General features: G+C 44.2%; 1 long non-coding RNA gene across 1 annotated transcript; it reads right to left on the bottom strand.

Moving 5' to 3' along the window:
- Positions 1-3,771: 3,771 nt before the first annotated feature.
- On the bottom strand, positions 3,772-5,322 carry LOC141086502 (uncharacterized). Its single transcript, XR_012231601.1, has 2 exons — positions 5,229-5,322; positions 3,772-3,932 (listed from the first exon to the last, which is right to left on the bottom strand). It is a non-coding gene; the product is annotated as an uncharacterized lncRNA (long non-coding RNA).
- Positions 5,323-13,570: the final 8,248 nt, after the last annotated feature.

Below are 13,570 nucleotides of genomic sequence, written 5' to 3'. Positions count from 1 at the left end.
AGCACATGAAGGAGCACGGCTTCCTCACTGCTGCACAGCGTCCAAGGCAATAGGAAAAATAAAAGTGGATCCAGCTCACTCACAGGGCTTATTTAAAATTAGAAAATTTTTATTGGATAATCCTTAAAAAATTCAAAGTGACAAAACAGACATCTCAGATGGCACAGCAATGACGGGGTAGTGTGTATTGAGACCATATGCGTTTCGAGCAACACGGCTCTTGAACACTGGTTAATCTCTATGGTTTGATTCATCAATGTAGTGTATGATACATTGGGGTTTTGTTCATGGACACTCTGCTCTTTATTGCAGAGTCGATTACTGTATATACTCGCGTATAAGCCGAGTTTTTCAGCCCCTTTTTTGGGCTGAAAAAGACTCCCCTCGGCTTATACGCGAGTCACGGTAGCAACTTGCATTTTACTGATGCAGGGAAGAGGTCCCCGTCGTCTCCGGTACATGTTCGTGGTCCCCTGCAGCCTGTCAGTGTCCCAGTGGCTGACAGGGCCGGCGGTCGGAGTTGGCAGCAGGACAAGTGCCGGTGCGCTATGGGGTCAGGTGCCGGTGTCGCCGCAAGCTCAGGCCCCCAGCACTTGCAATATTCACCTGTCCACGTTCCACCGCTGCGTGCCGCTCTGCTGTCTTCCGTCCATTGGCAGTGACGTTCAGGTCAGAGGGTGAGAGGACGTAGTCAGTGCACGCCCTCTGCTGAACGTCACTGCAGAGTGGCGCACTGCGATGGAGACAGGTGAATATCGACAGTGCCGGGGGGGCCTGAGCCAGTGGCGACACCGGCACCTGGCCCACATAGCACGCCGGTGTCCCCACCTGCTCAGGACACCGGCACCTGGCCCCCAGCGACGAGAGGGGAGTGTCATTTTATTTTTAATTGCAGCAGCAATATATGGGGGATATTTATCTATGAAGCATCATCTTGGGCCACCATTTACCCTTGTGCAGCATTTTATGGGGGGTATTTATCTATGGAGCATCTTCTTGGTCCACCATTAACCCCCCCCCCCATAAAATGCTGCACAAGGATTATTTATGAAGCATCTTCTTGGGCCACCATTAACCCTTGTGCAGCATTTTGGGGGCGGGATTGATCTATGGAGCATCTTTTTGGACTACAATTAACCTTTGTGCAGCATTTTATGGGGGGTATTTATCTTTGGAGCATCTTTTTGGACCACCATTAACCTTTGTGCAGCACCACCCTCGGCTTATACTCTAGTCAATAAGTTTTCCTAATTTTTTGTGGCAAAATTAGGGGTCTCAGCTCGGGTCGGCTTATACACGAGTATATACGGTATATTGATCCCTACTGGCAATCCTTTTATTGATCCACAACCCTGGACCCATCCATTATTTACTGATTTGACTGCTCTCTCCTGAACCATCACTACTTCTAAACTGTAGTTTTCCTTTATGCCTTTTGCTGCTGTACTCAATATAATATTGATCAGCATTCTCAATCATTCAAGCTCACAAATTCTGAATTAGTGGCAAGATGTACAAATTTACAACACCACTTCCGGTGTTTGGAACACAAACAGCAATTCCTCTCAGGGGAACGCATGGAATGACAACTTCCGGTTACGTCACTACCAGCGTCCACTCTATTTAAATCCCCCACTGAGCACAGCAGACTAACACTAACAAGCGGTGGACACCGTGTTACACACTGGGGGAACCCACTGACCACCACTGGTAAGTTCAGTCACCATTCTACAACATCTCTGCCACGTACAGATATAGCTATAAAGTGGCATCTGAATGTACATCTTTTATTCTCCCTTCACAGCCGCCAGCACACAGCAGCTATTGCTGAGTTACAATACAGTATGTTGTCTGTATTTGGACACTTATCTCACCCACCATACCATGCTTTACAACTATCATATTTTTTGTATCTTTTATATAGCATTAAGCACAGCTCCTAAACTGGGTTATAGCCATACAGTCCCACCCACATTTTGTATATATTTTTTTCTCTAACAAAGTTAATAAGATACTTTTGACTAGATACCGTGGTAATCAGCCATGTTAAAATTACTATAGAATTGAAGTTTTTTCTATTCCACAGCAAAGGTATCTAATCTCTACTTGATATACATACCTGCTTGTTTTTTGCTTGATCGTTAAGGCAATTCCTTTCCCTACATTTTGTACACACTGCTATACTTACGCATATGTTATTATGGTTTCTCATATCCATCTTTATATTACCACAGGCTATTGAATATCTTCTACCAGTTTGTCTTTCCATTCATAATCCTATCCTCGCTTGTACTTCAAGCAGTCAGGATGGTTCCTTCCCTATTCCTCTTACCTTATAAGTCCTATTTTTATCCGGGTCTTGTTTGAAATGGAATAACATTTTATCATTGTGCCTGCGATATCTTGTACACTGATACTAGTTATCACAACATGGTGAACATCCAAGTAGTAATCAGTTAATATTGTTGTCCTTATTTTATTTTTTATGTTAGAGTTTCTGCACGGCTCTTGATTTAACTGTATAATCATAGCGGGACTTATCAATTATTTTGTTATGTCAAGACTGAAGAAGGTCCGTGTGGGACCGAAATGTTTCTTTATGGACTGCAGAATAAAAATTTACAGACTAAGACACAAGCTGAGTGCCAACGTTTTCTTACTATGAACTCGTAATGACCTGGACAATCATAATGGCAAGTCAGTTTTAGCATTTAGTGAACCTAGCAAAAAAGCCAAACAAAATACAATTGTGGGATTGCACTTTTTTGCAATTTCATCGCACTTGGAATTTTTTCCCCATTATCGAATACGCTACATGTTAAAACCAATGGTGTCATTCAAAAGTACAACTCGTTCCGCAAAAAATAAGCCCTAACATGGCCATATTGACAGAAAAATAAAGTTATGGCTCTGGAAAGAAGGGGAACGAAAAATCAGCTCCGGTCATTAAGGGGTTAATTACCAAAGGAAGTCATTTTGACTCCCTACTATATCTTGCTAGTCTGTCACTAAATGTTATCATTTCTTTTAGTTTTCATTTACTTGCATGTTTAGAATAAATGTTGGTTTCACACTAGCGTTTCCGGGTGCAGCGCACGGCCGCCGCTAAGCTCCGCCCCCTCTGGTCAGCTCCTCCTCTGATCGCATGACGCTGCATGCGATCAGCGTACCCTATATTTAGCGTTGGGTACGCTGGTCGTGCGCTGGCACACTTTCGCCGGCGCTTACCCCCTTTTGGTGCTGCGCCAAGCGCACAAAAATGCAACAGTGCGTTTGGCGAACGTCGGCGCAGCGCCAAAAGGGCGAATGCGCCGGCAAAAGTGTGCCAGCGCACGACCAGTGTACCCACGCTAAATATAGGGTACGCTGATCGCATGCATCATGCGATCAGAGGAGCTGACCAGAGGGGGCGCGGCCGGGGACAGAGCTTAGCGGCGGCCGTGCGCTGCGCCCGGAAACGCTAGTGTGAAACTAGCATTAGACTTATAATAACTAGCATTTTTGCAGATATACTTGACATACACAGAACATCAATCAGTGAACTCTCGAGTGGGCTACATAATTTCTGCAGAACATGGCCTGCAGTTTTGCTAATATTACTAGAAGAAGTGCGCTAAAGCCTAACGATATTCTTGCTATTTTGCATTCTATACCGGATGAATCAGAATGCGAAACGGAGGAAAAACAATTTGATGCTGACACGGACGAAGATTTCAATCCTCAAAACGTTTCTAGTGAATCTGAAGATTCACAAGGACCAAATCCAGAAGGTAGTTATGCATATTTATTTGTCCTTCCATACACTGAGTTACAAAACAAAAAATACAAGATATTCTACTTTTTTCCAGATGTTGCAAGCTCATCAACTGGGGATCACGCTCGTGCGGCGTTGTTGCCTCGTGACCATCCTCCAGGTCGTGGATAGAAACAATCTGCAAAACGTCGGGAAAATGTATCAGAGGACGGTGGCGGCGAAGGCGATGCAGCAACCAACACCACAGAAGGCAATGATGATTCTCCAGGAATGCTTGTTTCAGCCGATGGAATTCGATGGAAACCTCTCGAGATTGGAGAACACTTACCTGGTAGGCGTGCAAACCAAAACATACTAAGGGTTTGTGCACGCAATGCGGATTCTACTGCGGATCCATTACAGTACCAATAAAGTCAAGCTAAAATCAAAAACGCTGTGCACATGCTGCGGAAAAATCTGCAGCATGTCAATTCTTTGTGCAGATCCACTGCGTTTTGACACATGCTCCATTATAGGAATCTGCAGGTGTCAAAATGCAGGAGAAATCCGCAGGTAAGTCATTTTACCTGCAGATTTAGCCAAATCCGCAGGGTAATCCACGTGTACACATACCCTTAGAAGCACCTGGCCCTACAGGATACATGAGAAGGAATGTAATTAGTGATAGTCTTTTGAGTGCATGGTGATTATTTTTCGATTCGTTCATCTTGACTCGCTTAAAGAGATGTACAATTACAGAAGCATGCAGGAAAAATGATGAAGATTTTACTCTTTCCGATGAGGAGCTAGAGGCATTTATTGCCATATTTTATGCATGGAGGGGGCGGTTGCCTGTCCTCTTTCTGTGCTATTTCAGTGTTAGGATTTAGTGTTAGGTACCCGTAAACACGGAGACCTTTGGCACAGGTTACGGGCTCACGTATTTTGGTCAAAATATCAGCTAATACTCCACATTTTTTAATGTGTTTTTTGCACTTTTTATTCAGGGTGCAGTTGGGCCCATTTGGTCTTGTAAACTGTGGTGTCTGTTCACATGGCATGCATTTTAATAGCGCTGGGCAGCCCGCCTGAGCTAATAGAAGGGTATCACTTAGGCTGGCCTGGATGTTGTGCATTGCCATAGTGTGAACAGCGCCGCATACAAGTTTTTTATTGTGCATTAACATACCAGGCAACCGCCCCCTCCATGTATTGGTAGGCTGTGAGCGGTTGTTTCATCGGTATTCTTGCACATGTATTACCATCTTAACTATATGAGTCCACTGCATCCTGATAGTGCATTTGTCTGGAGGCTTGTACGGGTAAACCTTTCTGCTCTTTTGACGTCAGTCAAACTTGCTAAACAACTAAAAAGCCAGGGAACGACCATCGTGGGAACGATAAATAAAAAAAAGACGAGAAGTGCCTAAAGAGATCAAATCAATGAAGGAAAACTTGTACAACACTAAACTTTTTATAAACAAAGTACACTTACCGTGTATCAAGGTAAACCAAGCAAGAATGTTATAATTTTGAGTTCCATTCATCCCAGTGTCGACGTTGTTTCGAAATCTGCTAAAAAAACACCTGAAACCGTAAAGTTTTACAATGAAACTAAATACGGAGTAGATGTCGTAGATCAAATGGCACGCAATACACCACAAGAACATGTACTCTGAGATGACCTGTTCATTCATTTGAAAATACCCTTGACTTAGTAGGTATAAATGCTTGGATAGTGTAAAAGGAGACGACCTCCGAAAGCATTTCACACAAGGGGTTTTTGCAAAAGCTCGTTACAGAGTTGGGTGATCCTTACGTTAGATCTAGGCGAAAGCGTGGCGTGTCCGAAGTCGCAAATTCTTCTAATGGGATGCTGCAAACAAAATTTTGCCAGGTAAAACAAAAATGCAAAAAGAATAGATCAGTTGGAAGTTGTATGACTTGCCGTAAATCCTTGTGTGGGCAATGTACCGCCGTAAATGAACGATGATGCCTGAACTGTGAAACAACTTAGACAAATGTTTAGTATGTCAATTCTTAGGTACTTTTTAGTAAGAATTTGACTGTCTCTTTTGAATGTACATGTTTGTACTTACTGCATTTTATGTCAACTCACCTTCAAAAGTTTGTTGTTGTTTCTATGTGTGTACTTTCGAAACTTACAAAATAAGTCAATTGTTTGAAATCAGATTGTTTCAAGCAAATACAATTGCATTTATCGCAATGATTGCTTTTGTCAGCCAAGTTGTAATTCAAAAGTCAATTCAAAGCGAAAACTAAATGCATTTTATCTTACAAAATTAATAAATGATTGTAAAACGTCTTATTGTTTTACTTAGTTTACTTTTGTCATTTCCTGTAGAAAAATATGAAAATCAGAAAAAAAAAAAAAAATTCCAAAGCACTACTGTCGGATCTCGCAATAAAAACACATAATAAAAAATACAATTATCATTAAAAACCACAAATGTAATAGAGTAAAACAAAAATGATAAAATTAAAGTTATAACAATACCAGGAGCAAGAAACTAAAAAATAAATGGAAACAAGCCTGGAGTCAAAATGAAATAGAATAAACCTTTCACTTACAACTGGTGTCTTTCCCTCATCCTTCAAACATGCCTCAATCATACCCATCCTCAAAAAGCCCTCCGTTGACCCATCCTCTGTGTCTAACTATCGCTCAATATCTCTTCTCCCTTATGCCTCAAAACTACTGGAACAGCATGTACAGTGCCTACAAGAAGTATTCAACCCCCTGCAGATTTGGCAGGTTTACACATTCGGAATTAACTTGGCATTGTGACATTTGGACTGTAGATCAGCCTGGAAGTGTGAAATGCACTGCAGCAAAAAAGAATGTTATTTCTTTGTTTAATTTTTTTTTAAATTGTGAAAAGTTTATTCAGAGGGTCATTTATTATTCAACCCCTCAAACCACCAGAATTCAGTTTGGTTCCCCTAAAGTATTAAGAAGTATTTCAGGCACAAAGAACAATGAGCTTCACATGTTTGGATTAATTATCTCTTTTTCCAGCCTTTTCTGACTATTTAAGACCCTCCCCAAACTTGTGAACAGCACTCATACATGGTCAACATGGGAAAGACAAAGGAGCATTCCAAGGCCATCAGAGACAAGATCGTGGAGGGTCACAAGGCTGGCAAGGGGTACAAAACCCTTTCCAAGGAGTTGGGCCTACCTGTCTCCACTGTTGGGAGCATCATCCGGAAGTGGAAGGCTTATGGAACTACTGTTAGCCTTCCACGGCCTGGACAGCCTTTGAAAGTTTCCTCCCGTGCCGAGGCCAGGCTTGTCCGAAGAGTCAAGGCTAACCCAAGGACAACAAGGAAGGAGCTCCGGGAAGATCTCATGGCAGTGGGGACATTGGTTTCAGTCAATACCATAAGTAACGTACTCCACCGCAATGGTCTCCGTTCCAGACGAGCCCATAAGGTACCTTTACTTTCAAAGCGTCATGTCAAGGCTCGTCTACAGTTTGCTCATGATCACTTGGGAGGACTCGGAGACAGACTGGTTCAAGGTTCTCTGGTCTGATGAGACCAAGATCGAGATCTTTGGTGCCAACCACACACGTGACGTTTGGAGACTGGATGGCACTGCATACCCCAAGAATACCATCCCTACAGTCAAGCATGGTGGTGGCAGCATCATGCTGTGGGGCTGTTTCTCAGCCAAGGGGCCTGGCCATCTGGTCCGCATCCATGGGAAGATGGATAGCACGGCCTACCTGGAGATTTTGGCCAAGAACCCCCGCTCCTCCATCAAGGATCTTAAGATGGGTCGTCATTTCATCTTTCAACAAGATAACGACCCAAAGCACACAGCCAAGAAAACCAAGGCCTGGTTCAAGAGGCAAAAAATCAAGGTGTTGGAGTGGCCTAGTCAGTCTCCTGACCTTAACCCAATTGAAAACTTGTGGAAGGAGCTCAAGATTAAAGTCCACATGAGACACCCAAAGAACCTAGATAACTTGGAGAAGATCTGCATGGAGGAATGGGCCAAGATACCTCCAGAGACCTGTGCCGGCCTGATCAGGTCTTATAAAAGACGATTATTAGCTGTAATTGCAAACAAGGGTTATTCCACAAAATATTAAACCTAGCGGTTGAATAATAATTGACCCACACTTGTATGTTTAAAATTTATTAAAATTTAACTGAGCAACATAACTTTTTGGTTTGTAAGATTTATGCATCTGTTAATAAATCCTGCTCTTGTGTGAAGTTTGAAGGCTCTAACTTATTTGCATCTTATCAAACCTGCTAAATCTGCAGGGGGTTGAATAATACTTGTAGGCACTGTATATCTTGAACTGTCCTTCCACCTCTCCTCCTGTTCCCTCTTTGACCGGTTACAATTTGGCTTCAGACCGCATCACGCAACTGAAACTGCCCTAACTAAAGTCACTAACGACTTACTAACCGCCAAGAGCAAGCGACACTACTCTGTCCTTCTCCTGGACCTGTCCTCTGCCTTCAACACCGTAGACCATTCCCTCCTGCTACAGATTCTCTCATCTCTTGGCATCACAGACTTGGCCCTATCCTGGATCTCATACCTAACGGACAGAACATTCACTGTCTCCCTCTCACACACCACCTCCTCACCTCGCCCCCTGTCTGTTGGTGTTCCCCAAGGCTCTGTCCTAGGACCCCTACTATTCTCCATCTATACCTTCGGCTTGGGACAACTCATAGAATCCCACGGTTTGCAGTATAACCTCTACGCCGATGACACGCAGATCTACCTATCTGGACCCGACCTCGCCTCCTTACTGACTGAAATCCCACAATGTCTGTCTGCTATTTCAGCCTTCTTCTCTGCTCGCATTCTCAAACTGAACATGGACAAAACAGAATTTATCATCTTTCCCCCTTCTCACTCTACCCCTCCACCAGACCTATCCATCAATGTCAACGGCTGCTCTCTTTCCCGAGTCCCGCACGCTCGGTGCCTTGGGGTGATCCTCGACTCTGCGCTCTCTTTCAAACCACATATCCAAGCTCTCGCCTCCTCCTGCCGCCTCAAACTCAAAAATATTTCCCGGATCCGCTCATTCCTCAACAATGAAACAACAAAAACACTAGTGCACGCTCTTATCTCCCGCCTCGACTACTGCAACCTCCTACTCTTTGGCCTCCCCTCTAGCACTCTGGCACCGCTCCAGTCCATCCTACACTCTGCTGCCCGACTAATCCACCTGTCTCCCCGCTACTCCCCAGCCTCCCCCCTATGCCAGGCCCTTCACTGGCTTCCTATCGCCCAGAGGATCCAATTCAAAACCCTAACCATGACATACAAAGCCATCCACAACCTGTCTCTGCCATACATCTGTGACATGGTCTCTAGGTACCTACCCGCATGCAACCTTCCATCATCTCAAGATCTCCTTCTCTACTCCCCCCTTATCTCCTCTTCCCACAACCGCATACAAGACTTCTCCCGTGCTTCCCCCATACTCTGGAACTCCCTGCCGCAACACATCAGACTCTCACCGTCAACGGAAACCTTCAAGAACAACCTGAAGACCCACCTGTTACGACAAGCCTACAGCCTGCAATGATCCTCAGTCTACTGAACCACCGCACGACCTGCTCTACCCCCTCCTACTGTATCCTCACCCATCCCTGTAGACTGTGAGCCCTCGCGGGCAGGGTCCCCTCTCCTTATGCACTTGTGCGTCCCTTGTCTTACACTTTATTATTCTTGTATATATTACACTTGTCTATAAATCCCCTTTTGACATGTAAAGCGCCATGGAATAAATGGCGCTATATAAATGCATAATAACAACAACTACTAGATTTGGTAGTTCTAGGGGGAGTGACCAGTCCGGTAGAGTCCTTGTGTTTACAGTCCATACCACAGACTTGTTATGCCTGGGGCGACCAGAGGTCTTCTGATCCAAACTCAACATCTTCATGAAGTCAGCAGACTCCACTACAATAAACCTTGGGAAGACAGGACTGCATTTTCACATCCTAATGGCAAGGGCCTTGTTCTACTAGGACACAAAAAACATGCTATCACAGGAAATATGTATTTCTATGTAACTGAAATCATGCGATAAATGCATGCATCATCATGTGTCAGTAATCTACTGATCAGAAAAATTTAAAACTTTAGATACAAGTTGGCTGAAATTGCTCATTGCAGCTGACCATGTAATGTGTATGTGAGATTCCCAACAGATTATGTCAGAGGACAGAAGGATCACGCATTTAGAATTTAATCACCTGATCCTTTTTTTTTTTTCTTCTTCTTTCTTTCAGGTAGAGGTAAGCAACTTCCAGATAATTCTGGTAGCAGATCTCTCAGAGAACACAGAAACATGCGACCAAGCGTTACTGTGTATGGGGGAGGCAGGCAAGATATCTGTTAGCCAAATGATCCTTTGACCTACATCAACCATCTAATGCAGTGGTTCCCAGACCCCAGTCCTCGCGGACCCCAACAGGTCATGTTTTCAGGATTTCCATAGTGTTATACATGTGAGAGAATTCCTGATGCCTTGATGATATTTCCATCACCTGTGAAATACTAAGGAAATCCTGAAAACATGACCTGTTGGGGTCCGCGAGGACTGGAGTTTGGAACCACTGATCTAATGTGTCTGGCCAGGTTAGCCAACTGTTCAACTCTTCTGCCAATCTTGCCCCATTCATGCAACCTATGGTCAACAGACAAAAGGGAATAAGTGGGCATTGGTGCTGAAATCATTTTACTACTCCAGTATATGATAACCTTAGAAAAGGCAGTATAAAGGGATTGTTCATAGGTTTTATTTTTTACGTGGATATCTCTGGCTGAAAATCTTCAACCAAAAAACGCTTTTGTTGATTTACTGGCAAATCTTTTTCTTGGATGCTTCATTTGGGGGGACACAGGAAACCATGAGTGTATGCTTTTGCCACTAAGAATTACAACCCAAGATAAAATGTTGGCTCCTCCTCCACAGGCTCCACCCACTTACTGGCAAACAAGCTATTCAGTTTAGCTTGTTGTCACTAGGAGACAGATGGGTTCTGGAGCTCCGGTCTGGTTTCAGTAAAAATGTGGTATTTTTTTAATCTTTTCTAATCTAATCTCCTCAGCTAAGGTAACAGATGGGGATCCATAGCTCTATTTTTCCAAGTCTAAGGACGGAGAGCACAGTTCTATCAGGAGTCGGTCTGTATAGTCTCTTGTCTGGGACAGCAGGACCTTTTATTCTCCTAATGCAGTTGGCATTAATGGCACCAGTGTTCCCAGTCCAGTCCCTTTTTCATCTGCACACCTCAACCCCTTTCCCCCTAGAGCCCGGAGCATGCATGGACCAAAGATGAAGCCAAAGATTATCACCTCATGGAAACAGATCATGGATGGATCAAGCCTTGGCAAGATCTCCAGGACAGGCAAATGGATATGAAAACCCAAAAGTCATTATCTCAGTAAGTTAGATTAACAAACACCTGCAAAGGCTACCTAAGCATTTAATAAGGTCCCTTAGTCTGTTTCAGTAGGCTCCACAATCATGGGAAAGACTGCTGACTTGACAGATATCCAAAAGGCAGTCATTGACACAAATCCACAAGGAGGGCAAGTCACAAAAGGTCATTGCTAAAGAAGCTGGCTGTTCCCAGAGTGCTCTATCCAAGCATATTAATAGAAAGTGGAGTGGAGGGAAAAAGTGTGGTAGAAAAAAGGTGCACAAGCAACTGCGATAACCGCAGCCTTGAACAGTTAAGAAAAGGTCATTAAAAAATTTGGAGGAGATTCACAAGGAGTGGACTGCCGCTGTGTCAAGCCACTCATGACCAATAGACAACACCAAAAGCGTCTTACCTGGGCCAAGGAGAAAAAGTACTGGACTGTTGCTCAGTGGTCCCAGGTGTTTTCAGATGAAAGCAAATTTTGCATTTCATTTGGAAATCAAGGTTCAAGAATCCGGAGGAAGAGTGGAGAGGCACACAATCCAAGCTGCTTAAGGTCTAGTGTGAAGTTTCCACAATCAGTGATGTGTTTTTTCAAGACAAAAGTCAGCGCAGCAATCTGCAAAGAAATCTTAGGGCACTTCATGCTTCCCTCTGCCAAAAAGCATTTTCGAGATAGAAATTTCATTCTCTAGCAGGACTTGGCAGCTGTCCACACTGCCAAAAGTACCAATACCTGGTTTTAAAACAGTATCACTGTGCTTGATTGGCCAGCAAAGTCATCTGACCTTAACCCCATAGAGAATCTATGGATTATTGTAAAGAGGAATATGAGAGACACCAGACCCAACAACGCAGACGAGCTGAAGGCTGCTATCAAAGCAACCTGGGCTTCCATAACACCTCAGCAGTGCCACAGGCTGATCGCCTCCATGCCACACCGCATTGATGCAAAAGGAGCCCTGACCAAGTATTGAGTGCATTTACTTTTAACTTTATTACATTGTCCCAGGGGGGACATAACTGTCATGTGACAGATCGCTGATCTGTCACATCACAGATCAGCGATCTGTCACAGGCACTGCACTTGGCTTCCTCGTGCCTGTGCTTTGCAGGCACTGAGGAAGCCAGCTCCCTGCAGGCCCCCGTCGCCATCTTGGATTCGGGGACCTGCAGGGACGGAGCCCCGGCAGCAGCGCTGCACATTGCGCTGCTGTGGGGGGCTCAGGGAAGCCCCCTCCCTGCTGATGCTTCCCTTTAACCCCTGGTACACCGCGATTGTGTTTGATTGCGGTGTGCAAGGGGTAAACGTGTAGGGGGCGGTCCGTGACCGCCCCTGACACATTGTGCCGGGTGTCAGCTGTGATAATCAGCTGACACCTGGCCGTGATCAGCGGCGCTCACCACGTGGGCGCCGCTGATCGCTGTGACGTACTATCCCTTCCCTGGGAATTAAGTCCCAGGGCACATGGACGGGATGGTACGTCACATGGCAGAAAGGGGTTAAGGGGAAACGTGTAAATGTTTTGGAGAGGCCTACTCAAAGCCCAGACCATAATCCAATTGAGAATCTGTGGTCAGACTTGAAGATTGATATTGATCAGAGGAAACATTCTAACTTAAAGGAGCTGGAGCAGTTTTGCCTTGAGGAAAGGGCAAAAACCCCAGTGTCAAAATGAGGAAAGCTCATAGAGACTTATCCAAAGAGACATGCAGCTGTAATTGGCACAAAAGGAGGCTCTACAAATTACTGAAGTTTTCAGTTATTTTGTTCTAGTTGATTGATTCACAAAAAAAAAAAAAACTAAAACCAAATACTCACAGTTGTCGGCATGTTGTTTACAAGTATTATGCAAACCCTCAAAAAAAAAAATAAAATAAATGAAATTCCAGGTTGCGAGGTAGCAAAACAAAAGACACCAGAAAAAAGGCAGTGATGTTTTTACCTGCCTAGGTCTCCAGAAAAATGCAAAAGCGCACATAGGAAAAAATTAAAAAAAAAAAAAAAAAAACACATTTGAAAGGTAAACTCAACAAACCCCGACTAATGCACTAGCAGGATGCAGAAGACCTCCATTGATGATAAAGGCTGGGGCAGCACAGGTGTAACCCACTGATGAAAACAGCCAGTAACCCAAAAGGGTCTGACTGCCTAGTGGAAAAAATGCACACGAATAAGGCTTGCATAGGACATCAGTCACACAGATAAGTGTGGTGCAAAGTGTCTGAACAGCCTATTAATGACGCCCATAGTATTAGCAGGCGGGCTGCTCTGCAGACAAATGCACTCTCAGGGCGCAGCGGGTCTATGTAGTTAAGATGGCAGTAACAGGTGCAAAAATAAGTTTGGTCCACTGCACCCTGACAGTGCATTTGTTTTGAGGCCTAGGCAGGTAAGAT

Source organism: Dendrobates tinctorius, unplaced genomic scaffold, assembly GCF_039654945.1.
Source record: "Dendrobates tinctorius isolate UK_male_01 unplaced genomic scaffold, ASM3965494v1 ptg000032l, whole genome shotgun sequence".
Taxonomy (NCBI): Eukaryota; Metazoa; Chordata; class Amphibia; order Anura; family Dendrobatidae; genus Dendrobates; species Dendrobates tinctorius.
The sequence above is the reverse complement of the archived record's forward strand: the minus strand, read 5'-3'. Positions and strand labels throughout refer to the sequence as shown.